This window comes from Morone saxatilis, unplaced genomic scaffold, assembly GCF_004916995.1.
Source record: "Morone saxatilis isolate NCDOM2014 unplaced genomic scaffold, NCSU_SB_2.0 Contig11, whole genome shotgun sequence".
Lineage (NCBI taxonomy): Eukaryota > Metazoa > Chordata > Actinopteri > Moronidae > Morone > Morone saxatilis.
In genome coordinates this window covers 30861985-30871771 of record NW_023339663.1, presented here as the reverse complement: position 1 = coordinate 30871771, position 9787 = coordinate 30861985, and the positions used below count along the sequence as shown (strand labels likewise).

Sequence of the window (9787 nt, the reverse complement as noted above, 5' to 3'; positions counted from 1 at the left end):
CATCCACAGTTAACATAGCATCTCTTACTAGAGTAGGCTACAATGGTTAACTCTAACTGTGATGCCTCTTGATTTGACCCTAAGTAAGAAGGCTCATCTCAGCACTACACAGCAGATGTTACAAGCACTCCAGACAGCTCCAGCCCAAGGCTTGACAGCAACCTTGTAAGCAGTTTAAAGCTGGAGATATTCTTGCTGTATAACCACTGTGTTCATTTGCTGAACACACAGAATACACAAGGCAGCCCTCATGCGACCCCGTAGGTAAAAGCAAATATATCTCTGGTCTAAAACTCAGCTTATAGATTGCATTGTATGCTGTTGTATGCTGAGATCTCCTGCTAGCTGTTAGTCATAGCTGTAAATATAGCAGCCCACTGCCCACTCTCTCCTCCATACATCGCAGCAGCCTGATGTTTCTGATAAGACATTCTTCTTCTTTGATCAATGCCTTTAAAAGTGCTTTCATTTGTTAGGACATAGCAAGAAGCATCAGTGAAGTCATGACTTTAAGTCATGAAGTTAATCCAATTATTTTGTGTAAATGTTTTATTTAGCTTTTTTCAAAACCTTCCAACACAGTGTTAAGAAAATGCAAATTACTTTTGTGATTCGGGTGAGCTATGTTTGTTTCCTCAGGGGAGAGAAGGCTGAGGGATGGGAGCTTCAGCAGAATGCAGCAGGAGAGTGTCACGCTTCAGCTCTCCTGCCGTGCTCTTCAGTCAGACAGTTTGATAGACTTGTTGGGTGCAATTTACACCTCTGTGGTTGTTACTTCTCCATGCTGTCTCAATAATGAAACTCCCTGTGAGGGTAAACCTTTTTCTTCCAATTACACTTTTGCTCAGAGGTGATACATCGTGAAATATGGACGATAAAGCTCAAGTTTGAGTTTCTTCTTTCACATTTCAGAACTTTGCAAGAATGTCTCACGATAACTTACACAGCTGGGTAATTATTACCATTATTCCCCCATATTCTTTAAGACATTGTACCAACTTTTTTCTACCAATATCTGACTACAGTGTGAGAATATTATGAATGTTTTGGAGGATTTTCTTCCTTTAATATACTGAAATATCTGTTTCTATAGCTGCTAAATGATCCACTATGTATATATGTGACAACTAAAAGCTAAAAGTTGGTGCCTTAAATGGGTCAGGATCAAATTATTTGTGTGCATGCTCAGACGTGTAAAACCTCTTTGACATGCAGATTCTACAGTATGTACTGTACATGGCGAAGCAAAATTACCCTACACATGAGAAATATTAAAACAGACACTCAGCAGAGATTTTACTCACAGATGCTGCTTCTCTCTGGAGAAAGGGTGAGAGAGGGATTTGACACTTTGTGGCCGGTTGGCGTCTACTTTGGGATGGAGAGGAGCTGTGACTTTGTGAATGAACAGTCGGATCTTCTCCACCAGATTACTGCCCTGTTTGACATCGTAAACCTGCAGAGGAGGCAAAAGGAGGACTCTGCATATAATTCTATATTTAGGGCCCGAGCACTGACCAGGGCAAGGACCTATTGTAATTGTAGGAATTCTCCGTTATTATTTTTCTGCGCCTTCAACCGCATTTTTGAACACTTTCCCATGCTCAACAGCTCACGAAACTGGTAGAACTCAACATATTCACTTATACCCGTACACGGGCGCCGCCAAATGCCTAAGCCCTGTCCCTCTTAATCAGCCCCCAAGACGCCCTGAACACGTCTACATGACAATATTCAGATATAGTGATAGCGCCACCTAGTGGCAACAGGAAATATCATGTTTTATACTTTCATGTTCTACTCCTAGCAGGTTGATCAGATCCAGCTGAAATTAGGTCAAAAAATGCAAACCATAATGTTGATGATATGTGATAAATATGGTGAGTTGTCATTGAAGGGCGTGCCCACGGCGTGTAGTCAAATATGGACGCACATGAATTGCTGTAACTTGAGTATACATCGTCCATTCGGCACCAAACTTCTGTCTGATCTATGTGATAATATTCAGTAAAAGTGGTAGCGCCACCTTGTGGTGGAATTTATTGCACTTTATGTATTTCTCCCAGCAGATTGACCACATCTAGCTGAAATTTGGTCAGAAGACCCTTAGAATGTTGACAATGACATCTTATGAACCTCATACATTTTTATTTAATCGTGTTGCCGTAGCGACACAGTGAGCATCACCTTGTTGTTTTAACATTTGATCGATTTTGTGGGGGCTAAAAAAGCTCACCAACTCATGAAACTTGGCACACACATCCAGCAGCATTTTAAATTTCATCTGGGTCTTTGACGTGGGTGTGTCAAAATGGCTCGATAGCGCCCCCTACAAACTTTCAAAAAAACAGCCCCGGTGTCCTGTTTCGCGGACATGTATGAAAATTGGCAGGCATATGTATCATGTAAGGACGCATATCCTAAGCCCTACAGGAAGTCGGAAATGGCAGCACATCAGGGTTAAAACGGGTAGTTAAAAGATAACATTTAAACCAATTAAAAACTAGAGACACCAACCAGACTGTGAAGAATGGAGTGATCTGCTGTATCAAATGCTTAATAAAAATAAAAAATAAAGTTGAGTAAGTAAATTGTTTGGCTTTAGTAGAGGTTTGACCATGCCGGTTTTAAGAGCAGTGGGGAAAACACCTATCTGAAGAAAATAGTTCACAATATTCAGTAAATCAAAAAAGCTAGAAACTGTTTTAAAAAAGCATGTGGGAATGGGTTCTAAGAGGCGCGTTGCAGGTTTTTATTGAGTGATAACTTTGCCAAGCATCTCTTTAATGTCTATCATAACATTAGTGTTTTATTTTGTAGTCATGTGGTACTTCCTGTTTTATTTTGTTGTTTTCCTCCTCTTGTGTTCTGTATTGCTTTACTTCCTATCTTTGTCTTTTTCCCTCCAGTTTGATTTTCATCAGCATTGATGTGTTCACTTGTGTCTTGTTAGTTTTCCATCACTATATATTACCTGTGTGTCGTTCCCCCTGTACCAGTTCACTGTTGTACCTTTGGGTCCTCACTTCCAGCTCCTTTGTTTTTCTAGTGTTCTGTGATTTCCATGGTCTTTGGATTTCTGTCTGTTTCTGTTTTTTGGGCTCTGCCTCAGCCTTTTCCCAATTGGATTTGTTTGCATGTGTGGCTTGACCTCCTGTCTACCCCTACCTTTATCTTCTGGTAGTAAAAAAACTGATCCTCATACCTTTATCTTAACCTTTAACCTCATCTAGCTTCTGTCTGTATTGTATTTGGGTCTTATTTCCTGTGAGTTCTCTGGGCATAACAATCTCGGCATCAACCAGGACCAATTCCTCACATAAAAAGAGCTTCTGAGGTATTGATATTTCTAGCCTGATAATGACACAAGTTTGATGTAATGTTATCAGTTTTATTTCTGAAGTGGACTGCAAATTCTTCACATTCAGAGTTTGCAGACATATCACTAGGCTTGATCATAACAGGATTAATTAAACGGCCAATGGTTGAAAAAAGAGAAGAAGAGAAAACCTGTTTGCTATGGATGTAATCAGTCATTTTTCTCCAGAAATACCCACAGCAAAAAATTCAGTTCGGTTCAAACCATGTGGCTGGTATTTTTTGGGGTTGGAGTTAGCTGATGTTTTGTGCCTATATCCCATACCTCTGAATTTGACAATTCCCACAGCTCCCTCTTGTAAATACAGAAGACAATCTGCAGTATTGGACTTATAATCCACTAATATCCATTGGTTATTCCCATTGGCTACCTAGCAAAATCTCACTCCAAGGCTTGTAAGAGCTACTTCTTCAAAATGGATGTGATGCCACATCATTGCAGGACAGAGGAACAGGAAACATTCATCTTCACACTTTTCACTACACGGGGTGTCAGGGCAGGAAAAAGCTACAGTTAATATACACATGAAAATTGGCCGATGTGATGGGTGGAGTACCTTTTTTGTTGGCATCTTGAGCTTCATAAATTCAGCCTCTCGACATAGAACATTCCAAGGAGCATGGATCTTCAAGAAACCGATTCCAGGGATCTTACTCTGAAATACAACCAAAATTTGGATATTTATAAAAACTATTGATAAAAACTATTTATAAAATGGGCATTTTATAAAAAGATTGGATATTTATAAAAGCTCTTTATGTACCCACAGCTGAAACATGGGGCAGTTCATGACTTAAACAAACCACCCCTAAACAGTGCATATTTGGCTGACATAGGAACAACCTGTCAGAACAGCACTTTGCTTTTAAAACTCTGATAGAGTGTCTGATAAGAGTCCCAGGAAATTCCTCTGCATCTACTTCAGCACACACTGGCATCTTTATTTATGCATAATGAGTCTCTGCAGCCTCTACTGTTATGTAAAACCACTCATACGCTGCCAGACTCACTTCACACCCTTCCGCTCCACACTGACCCGTCTGGATACAGAAATGCATAACCAATTCAAACTAGCTGACTTACTTTTATATAGTTATATATTTACCCTATATTTCAATATAACATGTTGAAATGGTTTGTTCTGCCTGCTGATTATAAGCAATAGCTGACAAAGGGTTAGGGTTAGGGTTAGAGCAGCAGGAGTTACATGATACAGCAAGGACAAACATAATGTTAACAGGAATATGGTAAATCAACAGGCAAATTATAAAGAGGAAAAGAAACAGTTTCACAATTTAATTAAAAAAATATAGAGGCTTGACTGTGCCATAATTGATGGATTTTTAGAGGGTAATTCTGATTGACTAGTTATTAGATTCCTAGAGAAAACTATTTATGAACTGATTAGTTAAAGGGCATTTTAAGTGTGCATTTGAAAAACAGTCATTGTATGGGCATGTAATTTCTTTAAATACATTCATGAAATAATTTTTCTGGATAATGAGAACTCCTGTTGTTGGTCTTCTCTGCTGCTTCTCAGTTTATATTTGAGGAACAGTGGCTGTGTGCTTTTCAATGTTTTTATTTTAGTTTTACAAAGAAGAAAAGGACTGGAACTTTCACTCAACATTATTAACATTATTGAATTTGTCAGGAAGGAAAACATGATTACTAATAGAGGGACCTAATAGATCACTTTTTATATAACCCTAAACACAACAGAACCCTAATCCTAATTGTTTTGGCATTTTTAATCCATTTTAACAAGGACATTTTCTAGTGCTGTCTTCTTGACATTAAGTTAGCTATGAGTTTCGAGATACAGTTACTACGTGTTCAGGAGTATGTCACCAGCATTGTATACAATGTTTTGTATACCGAGGGGGGGGATTTGTGGTCATGAATCAAAGCATTAAAGTAAAGTTAACTTTTATTTCTTATTTCACACGTTTTATTGTATTCCCCCTTGGAAAAAGTACCTTGCTGACCTCATTGGTGGGTACAGCCATGCTCACCAGAGGTGGCAGTATGAAATAAGAAGTAAGGGTACTCTTGTGGACAAAAATCAGAAGTGCCGGTACTAGCAAAGGCTAGTATGGCTATTTCAGACGCTGGTTCTCCACCAAGTGCAAAATGTAAACACAGCTTGCTTTTTGTTTCCTCTGGTGGTATTTATTAACCAACTCACCAAGCTGTGCTGATATAAGAAAATAATGGACATTACTACCTATTGAAAACTCTGTCTCCAAAGTCTGCCCACACATTTTAAGTCATTTAGAGTGACATCTAATGACACGATGAGTTTGTGTTATTACACCGGTAAATGGTAAATGGACTTGTTACTTTATAGTGCCTTTCTGGTTTTCCGACCACTCAAAGCGCTTTTACACTACGTGCACATTCACCCTTTCACAACATTCCACTCAGTGATGGCAGTGATGCAATCGAACTGAAACTAAATGATTCATACACATTCACACCGATGCACGGCATCAGGAGCAATTCGAGGTTGAGTATCTTGCTCAAAGGATCTCAAACAGGCGGAGGAGCCGGGGATTGAAACCAACAACCTTCTGATTAGTGGACGACCCGCTCTGCCTCTGAGCCACAGCCGCCCTGTGAGTTGCTAAAAGCCTTTATCAGAACATATTAATGGATGATTCACTGTGTGAAGGGTCAATTTATCTCCATTTGCCTTTTCTACAGAAAAGTGACTAAAACCAGTTCCCCAGTAATAAAAACAAATCTCCTTTTGTTCATGGGTTCACACATGTAGAGAATACACAGCAGTGACACAAGAGCTACCAGGAATATCCATGTTTAGAGGAGATAAGATATAATAATAAACATGCTGATGTCAAAGTAATGCTCTGGAATGGGTTCAAAGTTGATTAACTAAAAAAAGACAATTAGCTAACTAACAGATATCCAACTTGGATCAGTCAGGTCTTTTTTCTTATATGATCTAAAAGTAAACTAACATCTACCCAGGGGGTTCTTAAACAGATTAACTAAAGTAAACTAAAAACAGCTATGGGAGAATTGGTTCCACAATCTAGGAGGTTTGGGTTGTTTTTTTCATGAAACTACCACCCCTATTTCACCAGATCCAATTGCCAAGGAAATATAGTCCTGTCACTTCTCCACTATCAGTCACATAACTTGAATCTGTCCTGTGACCTGCTCTCTTGCCCATTCGTTCTAGGTACAGGACTTCTCCACATCCCAAAGTGGTGGGATGGTGTTCATGAGGTTGCAAAACAACAACAAATAATTAAATATTAAACTTGTCTGAACATTTCTGAGTTCTACAGTGATGTAGTTATCTGAAACGTCCTTATCTTGCTTATTTTTTCTGCATTAGGAAATCTTTATGGCTGCGTTAATCATTGTTTCCATGTCAAAAGTAAATAAACAAAGCTGCACAGGTGCCATGAAAATTATATTATCCTTTACCCTTTTCAAACCATTTTTGGTTCGTACTTATAAAAGGGACTAAACAGCGTGGGAGAAACACTAGTATTTATTCAATATGTTAAAGGAAAATAAAAGGAGTATAGGTAATCATGGTTAGTTTACTTCTTCTTTGGGCAGAAATGTTTGATACTGGAACGTAGGAGTGGGTAAATGCAAGGTTTCCAAGAACTGGCTTGACAATAATAAAGCCTGGTTGGCTAAAGATTCCAAATGGGAAAGGTGATTTTTATGAGCTAAACTACCTAGCCACAATATTCTGGCAAACATTTTGCAACATGTTAACAGTTGGATTTTTAAACCATTTATTTGCATAATAAAAATCAAGCTATTTGTACTCAGATGTCAAATATGCTCTGAATTCTACACAGAAATATGGAAATTGGAGTCTGAAAAAGTCTGGAATTTTGAAACAGAAAATGTGAAGGAACCATGACCTACAGTAGTAACTGGGTGTGTTATTTCCAAGGGCAAAGAGTAAATTATTAACTGATTGCATTAGTTTGTGGGGTTAAAAATAATGTGTATATATATACATATATATATCTTAAATTTTTACTTATAATTATACTTATAGTAGCACGCTTTGGCCTTAAGCCTCAATGTTTTAGTCCCCCACCCCTTCTTACCCCTTCATCCTTTTCTAGCTCCAGCCCTGTCTCCAGGAGGTTTTCCTCAAACTCCTCCCGCCTGAAGCGCTTGTCATCCTCGTGATAGTCAGTCCGCTGCTCCTGGGCGGCGATCTCCGGGTCTTCTTTTGGCTGCAGCGGGGCTCGACTGCTTCTCATGCTCAGGCTGCGCCGAAGCCGTTGGATAAAGTTGTTTTCGCCAAACTTGGACGACCGGCGCCGTGTGCTGCTGGGTTTCTGGATGTGGTACGCCAGCACATAGTCCACCCGACGCTGCCCATCCGAGATATACGGGCCTAGCCGTGAATACAAGGGCGAGCCATCATCAGCATAAAGGTTTTTCATTGGCTAGAAGCAAGACAGGGACAAAGACAAAATATCATAGATTAAGACGTGAAGAATTTTTTTACTTCTTAAAAATAAGGCTAACATTGACAAAATACTGCAAGTTAAAACATTTCTCCAGTGTTTTTACTGTATGTGGTAGATGGATTTTGCAGGTAGGGACTTGCAATCATTCTTGGCGCTCACTATGCCAGCAGTCTCTTTCAAAGGAATTCAATGTGATACATTTTACTAGCACAACTTGAACTTACACACACACACACACACAAAGCCTTTTTAAATTCCACAGTTGTGAGTGGCAATTTTATGAGTACATGTCTTGAATAACAAACATTCTTTGTCTGAAACAGTCTGGTAACCAGTTGGTAACCTGCTACCCTCGGATATATTACATGGCAAAACCATTTTTGCTTATTGGAAAAACCCCAAAACACAAGCTAAAAAATATAGTCACCTGAATACCCTTTTTGTCTTAAATTGTCTGTATAGCCTTTTTCATTTCACTGGTATTTTTACAACAATTTGGTCCCCCCTTGACACAACACAATATTTATCCACTAAAATCTCCATTTGTATTTGAAATTCTTTTGATTTGACTTTCTGTTGCCCTTATATCCAAAGGTGCATATCAGTACAATACGGTAAAGTGCTTTCATTTTTCATGCAGCCAAAAGAGCGACATTACAACCCCGTCTCCTACAAATGTTTGTACATTAATAATTTGCAACAGATGGAGAGATGAAAGTCCGTACTGTGCTAATTATTGTTTGTTGGACATACATACAACTTTCGTAATAATTAGCTGTTAGCTTAACAAGCATGCTGTGGTTGTAACAACAACAATTGCAGACAAAGCAGGTGGAAATATCTGTTTTCTACTTTAAACTAGTACTTCACTTTGCCTGGTTCACTGTCTCCAGTCTGGACCCCGCCCTCGTTTTGTCATGGCAAAATATTCACATTAATTATGGTGGGTTCATGCTCCAAAAATATTTGCTCTTCCTTGGTCAATGCTACACCTTTCCACCAAGTCTCATGAAAAACTGTTTTTCTTCTTACATTTTTAGATGTGGCCCTTTAGAATGAGGCAGGAAGTGAAAGGCAGAATGAAGTCAAATTGTTGTGAAACCTGGATTTTATTCTTAAATTAAGGCTAGAAACATATTTTGAATTCACAATGAACTTTGATCCTTGAGTCAAAAGTATAACCAATTCCTTGGCCAACCAGTTGTGAAATATGGTTTTGAGTTATAGCCAAACGTGTTTTGTTATGCCAAAGTGACCTTTGTTTTCTCTCGAGGTATTCCTAAGATATCTCGTTCACAAGACTGAGACAGATGGCTGTATGGACAGATGGACAACCTGAAACCCATGGCTCTTGCTGGCGCGGAAAAAGTAAACACAAACAAATATTTACACTGAGTGGCAGAATGAGAGCACTTAGTGGGGGGTGGGGAGGGTGTAGATAACATAGCCCAGTCTATGGTGGCTATTGATTCTCTGCAGTATATTTATCTGATGGTTGACTGAACTAATGCACTCCTGGGCATCATACACTTTCACCCTTGCAATTTAACACCCTTTACTGCCCCCAGAGACATTCAGTGGAGGCCAGCAGAGAAAGCATAGTGCATCATACATATCTTCATATCTAATAGGGAGTAACATACAACAGAGAGCTGAATCATGTTGTTTGCAGGAATATTTAATTTAAATAGAAAGCAGTGTCTACAGAGTGATATATATCCTGCACTGTCTATTCATGTTTTGCAATTCCCAATTGTATAAAATTAATGGTCTTGTTGTCATCAAACCACTGTGGTATTACACAGTATAGGCCTATAATATATTAATATACAGTATACCTGCACAAATGTCAGCTCATACTCAAATTCACATCTTGTTGCACCTATGGAATAATGAGCCATAAGCCAGGTATATATACTACCAGTCAAAAGTT

General features: G+C 38.9%; 1 protein-coding gene across 1 annotated transcript in view; it reads left to right on the top strand.

Moving 5' to 3' along the window:
• ano1a (anoctamin 1, calcium activated chloride channel a) overlaps positions 1–9787 on the top strand; it is a gene marked incomplete in the record, with an annotated part of 64897 nt that overhangs the window by 21697 nt on the left and 33413 nt on the right.